The sequence below is a fragment of the Centruroides sculpturatus genome, unplaced genomic scaffold (assembly GCF_000671375.1).
Source record: "Centruroides sculpturatus isolate CEXI.00-Female unplaced genomic scaffold, Cexi_2.0 scaffold1341, whole genome shotgun sequence".
Taxonomy (NCBI): domain Eukaryota; kingdom Metazoa; phylum Arthropoda; class Arachnida; order Scorpiones; family Buthidae; genus Centruroides; species Centruroides sculpturatus.
Window position 1 is genome coordinate 1 of NW_019385626.1, and position 10,882 is coordinate 10,882.

The 10,882-nt window shown below is 29.6% G+C and overlaps 1 protein-coding gene across 2 annotated transcripts in view; it reads left to right on the forward strand.

Annotated features, from left to right (window-relative positions):
• Positions 1–4,167: 4,167 nt before the first annotated feature.
• Positions 4,168–10,882, forward strand: part of LOC111640723 (solute carrier family 52, riboflavin transporter, member 3-B-like) — an 11,456-nt gene continuing 4,741 nt past the window's right edge. The window contains exon 1 of one of the 2 annotated variants that reach the window (XM_023386763.1): positions 4,168–4,355. The gene's annotated coding sequence lies outside the window, so the exon portion shown is untranslated. Of the gene's footprint in view, positions 4,356–4,860; positions 5,051–10,882 lie in introns of those variants that run through there. The other variant, XM_023386762.1, reaches the window with a different exon arrangement.

A 10,882-nucleotide genomic window follows, 5' to 3' on the forward strand; every position in this document is an offset into this window, starting at 1 on the left:
TACAAATAATTTTTGATTAAAGTAACTAAATTTGGCATTAAAAAAATCCTACTTAAATTTTCTAAAATGTAAAAGTTCAAGCATTTAAAGGACTTTAATTCCTTTTCATGAAGTTTGACTTAATTTTTGTTTGTGAAATTTAATTTATATAATACTTAGATATATTTTAAGATATAAGGCATTTGAATACCATTTTTTACATAATTTTTTTTTATAAAAGCGAAGTTTAGAAAAAATAATTCTTTCCACATAAAACAATATATTTTTTTCATGGAAATTTTAAACTTTGAACATATCTTGTAAACCGTAAGCAAAGCATGTCTTTTATTTCTCTCTATAAAGACTCACTATGCAAATTACAATAATTACTGTATAGCAGTTAAAATGCTGTATCTTATACTGATTAAAACAAAAATATATATCTAAATGAAATAGACTTTGTTTTTAAATATCCACTGTACAGAAATCAATATGCACTTCTTTTTTTAATATTTGTAATAAAAAAAATTATTAATAGAAATGCATATAAACATTTTAAAAAATTTATTAAGAAGGATCTTGCTGTTCAAATATTTGTCTCTTTTTTTTTTTTTTTGAAAATTATGCTAATATTGATTATTAGATATGTTATCTAAGCAACTGTTTTAAAGAAATTCTTTTCTTTCAACATATATTTAAAGAGGGCATTTTTAAATTTTATATGTTGCATAAATTTACATTTATAATACTTATTATTAGTAAATTGTAACATTTAAAATTTTTCAAACTGACATAAAACTAAGACGAAACTAAATTAATCTGAATACACAAATCAATAAATATCAAAATTTTCATTAATAATGTTAATAATGTAATGGAAAGTTAATAGTTGCTACATTAATAAGTAGAAGCAGAAATGACAAACCAAAATGAAATTTTATGTCTAGATTGATATAATCTGGAATACCATAAATAAATTTATATGTATTGACATATTTAAAGATATAAAACATAATACAATAGTTCACATCATTTTTTTTATAAGCTCAATTTACAAACAATATATAATTATCTACCAATCATATCATTAGTGACAAGCTAATGCTTCAAGATATGCATCAGATTAATACTATTTTAAATTTTGTACAATTGAATATTTATAATAATATAGTAAAAATAAATTTATAATGGGAAAATGTGATTAAATCAATTAAATTGATTTATATATTAAATAACTTATAATTTATTGTATGCAAGTTAAATTTACAACAATTTATGACATTTTTATCATCAATGAAATACTATTAAAGGATATGTAACAATATAATCTATTTTATGATTGAAAACATTTTATCTGAAAAATAATTAAATTTACAATTAATACAAAATCATTTAAAATGATATAATTTAAGCAAACCATTTTATCTTTGAGCTGAAGAAACAAGACTCAGGATCATTAAAAACAAATTGATAATATCAAGATAGAGATTTAAAGCTGCTGTGATATATTCTTCAGGAGAGATACTGTAACGGTGATTACCTCCAAGCATAAGTTGTGTATCAAAAACAATATACTGGAAATAATAATATTTTCAGGTTACAGCAAATTATTACAGCAATTATTAAATTATTTAATTTATTATTACCATTATATATTAAAATATTTAATTTTTAATGTTCAATAACAAACAATAATGAATTCTTCCACATTATATTTTTTAAGTTTAAAACTAAAACATTAATATACAATAGAGTATCATTATCTGAAATAATATGAGTAGGACTATTTTGGATAAACAATTTTTTTTGGCTGACTGATACTTGGTAGGAAAAGATTAAAAAAGGAATACTTTAAAAATTATAACTGTTTATTTAGGAAACCAAAAATCATGCAAGTAAAGATGCAGTAATCTCAATTAAAAATTAAATTACTATATACTTTATACATATAGTAATTTGATGATGATTTTTAATTACAATAGACAAAGGCTTTCTATAAAATTTATAAACAGCAAAATTACTATTCAAAAATACATATTACTAATTGGAAAAAAAAATCTTGTTATACCATTAAAGTCTTAGATTTATTATTTTTTAATAATAATTGAAATGTATATTAAAAATCATTAATTCACACTACAAATTCAATTATTCTTTTATAAAATTTGCTATTGATTTTTATATGACAATTATTAAAATTGTCTTGAATAGGGAAAAATGTAAACAACTAGACCACCTGAAAGTTTCTAACAACAATTTACTTAAAATTTATACAAGTTAATAAAAATATTTTAAACTTCAATCAAAGAGTAATTAAAATTTACTACTTACCATTGAAAATATTGCTGCTCCTAGAGATGCATAAACAATAGAAATAACCTGAAAATATAAATTATTTTCAAAATGTTAATAAATAATAGTAGTTTCCATTTTCTAAGAAATGCCTTTCAATTATAAAACTCATATATTTTGTGTTTGTTCATGTATGAAAGCATACATATACATATGCATGTATAATAGTTATTCTTATTTAGTAACTAAGAACAGACAACACTATTCAATTTTCAATATACACTGACTGTATTAAGTTTAAACATAAAATTGTTTTACCAAACCAACAATATGTTAAGAGTACAGAAAAAAAAATATTATCCAACTGTTGATATATTTCTATTAAAGTCTCCAAATATTAAGATCATAAGGTAATATTAGTGAATATCATTCAAAATGTATAACTGAAGGAACTAAGATTATCTCTAATTTAAAAAAGGGAGCTAAATCTAACAAAAGACAAAAACAGTTATTGTCATATATCAAAGAAATTCCATTGTTATGATAATGCTATCAATTTTTTCACATTGATAATTTCTGATCTATGACAAGATTATTTAATTTCACTCTGCATCATTCTTTATAGTTCAGCAGATGTTACATTAAGTACAAATTTGGTATCTCTTTACACATATTTCTTCATTATTACATTATCGTTACTCATTTTTAAAAATTCCAGAAAAAAATGACACTTTCAAAATGGAAAAATATTCACTGTCGTACTGGAGCATACATTACATAATATAATTAGAAAACTTATTCAGCATTTAAGAATTATCTTAATAATAAAGAGAGGAAAAAAGTACAAATGTTCTAAGTTTCCTCATATATCACAAAAACAAAGAAAACTTTATAAATAAATAAAAAGTCTACAGCAAGGATCCCCAAAAAACTTTTGACTTCAAGGATTTTGACATTTTATCTATCCCCTCTTCTTTTTTTTGCTAATACAGTTAACAAAAATATCAAAAAACAAGAACATCAAGATTACATAGCGCTATAACTCTGNTTTTTTAATAAACATATTTTCACAAAATTGTAGAAATAAAATTGTAAAAAAAATAATATAAAGCAGAAATTAACACTTTCAACAAGAGCCACATGTAACTCAAAAAGAGCCGCATTTGCCCATGTCTGCTATAGTCCCTATGTAGATCTACCCATGCCCATGTATCGTGTTCCCGTAAACGAATAAACCTATCCAACGCTCCAAGGCCTTTTCAATATCTGATGCGATTATGTCTTTAATATAATATAATATAATCGTATAATGCTAACTGAAACGTAAGCATCGAAATTAAAATCAATGTTCTGGTATCTTTCTTTCTTCTCTGATATGAAGATTCTGAATGTTCTGGTATATGTCATAATGCATTATTTATTTATATATAAAAATGTTTAAGTTAAAATTTGAAATAAAAAAATATTATTATTTATTAAAAATGGCATTGAGTTATAACTGTTACTTTGATTCGTTTCTTTTTAAATAGACTATAAATCATATACTGTAAATCAAAGTTCAAACATATTTGTTCGAATTCCAAAATGATTATAAAATGTTTGTGCCTAAATACAAACATTGTACTGTTTCTATTCGAAGAAAATAAACATTACATATTTTTTAAAACTTATATCCTTAAACATAAAGAACTGTTCAATATAATTTTATGCAAACTTATATGCAAAGATATAAATAAATTAGTATACATAATTATATATTTGCATAAATAAATACATATTACATACTTCATATTAAAACACTATTTTTATCTCATATTTCGTTTAAAAAATTTTTCGATAAATTTTAATTTTATTTAGTCGATTAAAAACAATACATTAAACTGTTATATAAGACTTTTCTTCTTTGCAGTACCTCCATCTAGCGGTTAACATTATATAACAATAATTTATCTATTGTTTAATTTAAAGATATGATTCTTCAAGTACATTATAAAATAGGATATTGAAATCCGTGATGATATCCTGAAACATTACTTAAAATATTCAACAAATTTCATAAATAGTAGTGTGACTTCTGATATCAGGTAACAAAAGTTTCAAATTATTAATAATATTGATGTTTCTGTCGATGTGCTACGTCATAATGCGGATAAGTATTGATACGTGTCGTGACCTATTAGCCTATATATTTACACGTGATTAGCTAGAGTATGATTTTGAAACATTTGTAATTTCCGGGATAAACTATAACCGTTGAGCAGCGAATTAAAAGTCTAGTACTTCTACTGGAAACATTAAAGACTACGAGGAAAAACTATTTTAATAAAATAATTGTATTGTATATTGTATAGAGTAGTGTGATGGGTAGCTTTTGGTAAATGTTCGGGAATAGCCGAATATATCCGAATGTTTGCCGTTTTCCACTTACTCGTTAGAGTGAGTCTGTCACTGACATCAAAGTAAACAAATATGTGCCCTAGCTGTGTTCAGAACCAAGATTCAGACATTAAATGAACAATAGCTTGTTACTTAACAAACAATTTGACAAGCAGTACTGTACATCTACAGGCAAAAAATTTCACTTCATAAATAACGCATGTGTTGCGCCGGATTAAAAGCGGAAATAATTTATTGATTACGTCAGCACATAAACCGCATAAATATTAAATTAGTATGCGTTCCAAGAATTGGATTTTCAAATTTCCATCGAAAATTTTGTAATCTGTTATTAGTAAATACGAAACGTAAAGTGATTCGTAATCCGAAAGTATAAACCGAGGTATGAGTTTTGATTTGAATATACTTGACGAATACCACCTCTAATTTAATGCAATTGTTTTGAATTAGATCATTTCGGGTTGTCACATCGATTTATTTTCATGTTTGTAAGTTTCGATTTATTTAAACATGTAGGCTATATATTTAAGTGCTCATACGAATGAAATTTAATTTAATTTTAGAGATATAAATGTATTCATTAGAATTATGTGAAAGTTTCACGTTTATTTTTGTATATTTTTTTTCAAAGTGATGTTTTTCTCTTGTGATATCACTTCTAATGAAACAATGAACATTTCGTCGACCCCATTACGAACTTCGCTTGGTAGTTTGTTTTCAAATTGACGAAAATTAGCGATGGCGATTATGTTGCATATAGTTTCGTTACAACCTCTTGTGTGTTTTTATTGGCAATGCATCAATTAATAAGCGAAATATAAAATGTTTTTAATTTTTCGGCTACAAGCTGCATATGAGAACATCATAGTCATTTCACTAAATTGACTATAATGTTCTCATATGTATGTTAAATCAACCGAAAACTTTTCGATTCGAAACTGCAGCTTGTAATAAGTGGCATAAATATTTCACTCCGGACTAGCGTCTCCAATTGTCGCCCAAAAAATCAAACTTCTTGGCTTTGAGAGTCGTCAAAGGGTATGACGTAGAGTGACGTTGAGTCGATGACGGGACAATCGATGATCGACTCTATGACAACCGAATGAATTTCGTTCGACATCGCCTCCGATCTGTTTGCTGCGATATCGCCTATTTTGCGTCGGGCATGAAGTACCAGGCAAACGCTTTCGTTGCCTTGCCAACCGTCCACATTTTTTATAGAGATTTAATTTTCCTTTATTACAAAATAAATGTAAAAAATTAAATAGAAAATAATTTCAAATGTTAAAAATTGGCTGTAGTGTTACATGATTATACCAAAAGTGTGTATAGAAAGTAGAAATTAAACAACAATTGCAACGAATTCGACATTATCATTGATTTCTATAAAAATTAGCATAGCTATTTAATTTAGACAGGGACACAGTCTTCCTCTTAGACGCTCCCATTCATGATCTGGCCGATCCCCCGATGGTATTTTTTTAAAAACTCTTTCTGGCCAGGCCTACAATGAGGCGGCCGGGTGGTGAAGAACGGGACCCGACATATCCGGACGGATCACCCCCGAAAAATTCCTGAGGTTTCTCGACCTGTCCGGATTTGATCCCTGTCTCCCAGAACGGTGGGCTGCCACCTTAACCGCTCGATCATTTGTCTGTCTCCCGCTATGGCAATGGAATAAAGGTCTTCTTAGTGTCCACGGATAGGAGAGTAAAAAAGAGGAGTAAGAGAGCTTAATATCGGTGTACTAAACGAAGGTGTTTAGTATTGCGAAATCAACCATAATAATCGTTTATTATTTTTACCTTCGGTGGATAAGAGTTTAAGGCGTGCATACGGATGATGAAATGACCATCAGTATACAATGTACCAACATCGGCAAAGCATGCCATTATTGGCAGCCAGATTGCCGAAACAGCCAAAGCACATACTGTGAGGGATTCGAATTAGAAACTGGATCGTACCCTCAAGAATTTTTCACAGGACGTTTGGTTTACATTCGCCGGTCTCAATAACTACTTGGATGTCTCACTGACCGAGTCCGTATGGAAATGTTTAAAAGCTCACTAAAAATCTATAAGAGAGAGAGTAAAAAATAGTATGTTATTTATTTGATAAAAATATACAATCTTCGCTAAATTTACTACTGTTTAAAATTTTGATAGTAAAAATGTAGTAAAGTTTCTGTTAATTAACAGAGAATTTAACCAAAATAAAACGAAAACGAAGTTTGAAGAAATGAATATGTGGCACGAGACCTCATCATACAATGGACTGTATTATTAGCCATCAATTTTACATTCCTCATTTGATGACACATTCACCATTTGATTGGTCGACTTTAAATATATAAACATAACGTTTTTCAATAACCGCTGATATCATTCTCCAAATATTTTCTTTCGCTTCATTTCGTTTCAAGCAAAAGAAAAGCTTTAAAGAATTCTAAAATATTATTATGATATTACTGTAATCCTTCGTGACACATACGTAGTACATGTATATTACGAGTATATACTATGTATAGTAAGCTATATATATATTTTTTTTATTCGGATGTTACTTTTTTATTCAAAATCTCGATATTGTGATTGGCCGAACCTACAGGTTTACTTGAACTGCTTCCGATCAGTTTACTTCAAGAACGCATTCAATATAGTTGAAGTAATACCTTGCATTGTATTCCAAATCAACAGTGTAGTGTATCTTCGGCAAAGCCAGAAGATACACTTCTCGGCCCTGTGCGTTAAATCATTTTCTAAGGAACGAAGTCGTGTTTCAATACTTAGTTGCTAAGTTAACTAACTTTATAACATAAGGACTACAATTTGATAACTCCATTTCATTCATACGTGAAATCATCATGACTGCTTTTTTGTGTCCTGCAGAATCATATTGTTCATATACAATTCAATGACAATACCTGATGCTGGAGACTTTCTTCAAAGAAAATCCCGTCATTTTACGCTCACGAGATTGCAGCAAAGACGGCGCGATGTGATTGATATCGAGATGATAATCTACCAGGTTGAACTATAATCGTTGTTGAGTTGTTAATAAAGATTTTTTCAAAATGTCTAAATTTCACATTAACAGCTTGATAAAATTCTGAAAAATAACAATATTACTTCTGTTTGCTCTTTGTATTTTCATATGCCAGAATTAATTATATATTGCCAGATGATATAGATAAGGATAAAACATATTTGATAAAACTGATATAGATAAAATATTTTTAAAAGTATTACATGAATACAATAGAAAACTATTACAGTATTTGATATCACTTTTTAAGTTGTTTGATATCGTTTGCTGTCTTGTTTGTATCTTGATATATTTATATTTAATCTATTATATTCACAAAATCTATTATTCATATATTATCTATTGTATTCATATTGTACATTTTCACAATTATATTCAAAAGAGTCCAGAGGATGACAGGACACCAAATAAAGAAACTTCTACTTTTAATTCAGAGTTTAATCTTGAGTCCAAAGATATAATAAATGCCATTGCCTTTATCTGAAAATGTTATTGTTTTAATATTAGTAAAACGATACAGCGTTTAATTATAGAACTTTCTTTGACTAATTGTTGACTAATTCTTTTACATATTGTACGCTATTGTATCGATACCGACTTGCGTATTTTTATGAGTTTATTTTATTTTTACTATACAAATTCATTAAATACCTTCGATTACAAGAAATTAAAAATTTTCTTTCAAGACAATATACTTGTTTCGCGTCGAAGTTGATGCGTCATTAAATGGTTTACATCGAATATGGTTTCTTCTTCGAAAAAATACCATTTTATTTCTCCCCGAACACGCTAATATAATGCTTAATAGCAATTTTTGAAAAAATACCTAATAGTTGAACTATGCATTGTCATCAGGCCGTCGAAAGGGAAACTGAGGATTTTCCCCAGGATGCAGAGAAAATTTGGGGTCCTACTCCCTAAAAATAGAAGGCCGAGTGGCCGAGCGGTTAAGATGTCAGCCTACCGCTTCGGGGCCCCGGAAAGGAGCCCAGACAGGTCGAAAACACCATGAATTTTTCGGGGAGTAGTCCGTTCGGATATGTTGGACACAGTCTCCCAAGGGCCATTTTTTATTGTAGGTGTGGCCGACCCCAGATGGGATTGAAAAACCCCTTTCGGTGCCCACAGGGTGGAGAATAAAAAACCATATATATTAAATGTTTTATTTTTCGTTAGCAAAATAACATTCACTACTTATTTAAAAAAAGAAAGAAAAAGATGCCCGCTTTTTTCTGGATCCTATACTAAGATTTCGACGGCCCTACTTTGGATTTTTATATATTTATAATGTTAAACACAACTATATACTATTCATCCCACCTTGTTGTTAAGATCGAACTGCCGTCTATAGTCGATTTCAATCGCGATTTCTATCGTCGATTTCAATCGCGAATTCATTGAAATGACTACATTTTTCAATGTTGATATCACTTTATACGATATCTACATACTGTAAATCCTTTCTCATGGAAGTATTCATCAATGGCATACATTTTCACCCATAAAAAAGTTATTCATTGAATAATTAGCTACGATATTATTACCAAATGGCCGTCACGAAATGTCCATTTTGTGACGGCCATTAAAGATTCCGAGCAGTTAAGGTATCAGTATCAGCCTATCGCTGTGAGGATCCAGGAACGATCAGGACGTGTTGGAAAACCCCTGGGTTTTATCGCGAGTGGTCAATCTAGATATATTGGGGCGCCCGTCTCTCATCACCCGGCCACCCGATTGTGTTCTGGCCGAATCCGTAATGGGCTTACTATAGAGATTCTCACACTGCCCAAAGAGCGGAGTTTAAAAAAAGTTTAAGCAATTCGAATTTCTGTTTTCCGTGAAGGGATATTCTACATTTTCAGAAAACGAAAGTTTTCCTTGTTTCATGTCTCAAATTTTCCGCAAGTAGTAACTTTACTGTAGTTTCCATTTGCTTAATTACGACACATTCACACATTACTAGTGATATACTTCCGTTCTCTTTTGGTTAGCGAGGAAAGTTGAGTTTCTTTTTTTTTAACATTTTCCGCCCTGTGGGCACTAAGAGGGCCTCTTTTAGCAAACCCAATATAGATTCAGCCAGACCCACAATGGGGCGGCCGGGTGGTGAGGGACGGGCCCGAAAAATTTCTGGGGATTTCGGATTCGATCCCGGGTCCCCCAATGCGGTAGGCTGCCACCTTGACCGATAGTTGTATTTAGACTAAACGTAAGTAAATAAACCTATTTATCTGTAGATTGTGGTCCTATTTTTCTGTTAGTAGCCCAAAACGAAAGTATGTCCTTCAACACTGAGTGAGATAAAACTTAAATGATTAGAACTAGAATAGAATTATCTCCGTAATTCATCATTTATATAACCTTAAGTTAATCAAATCTGTAGTATACAGTAATACCCCGACTTACGCGATTTTCAAATCTCGTCGATTCGTCTTTTGTTTGAGCGCCACGCAATTCTTGATTACTCACTACCCCCACACTATTGTTCAACTTACATGTTCGGATGTGTCGCGCGGAATCCACACACAGCTACAATTTATTTTGTGTTATTTATTTCTGTGTTTGTTATATCTACGGAGACTCTACTATGTCATCCAAACGAAGTAGAACTAATTCTTCTGCATCAAACAAGGAAAGAAAAACTTTATCTTTGGAATGTAAAGTTAACATTGGGCATTCTCGTTTAACTCGTAAAGTCGAACGAGTTAAACGAGAATGACGTCATCGTTATTCCTATTTCGTTAGTCTTTTCGAACGATTCGTTACTAACGCGTTTAACTCGTTTGACTTTACGAACGTACCCATTATTAAAGACTTCGATACAAAAATAAAAATTTGTGAATTGGCAAAGTTTGATCTACCGGAATTGTCGGACAGAACAATTATAAAAGGCAAAAAAAAATTCTTGAAGCTGTGAAAAATGCTCAATCTTTAAATTCGAGCATCATTCGTAAACGTCATAGTATTATCGCTGAGATGGAAACAATGTTAAAATTATGGCGTAATAATCCAGTAAATGTGAAAAATTGTAAAATAATATAGGCCTAATTTGTTATACATATGTATTATCTAAGATTTTATTAAACATTTTTTTCTAAATTATTGTTTTCTTTAGTCTCCGGCCCCAATTAAAAATTATTTGTATGTATTTATATGCGAAATTATACCC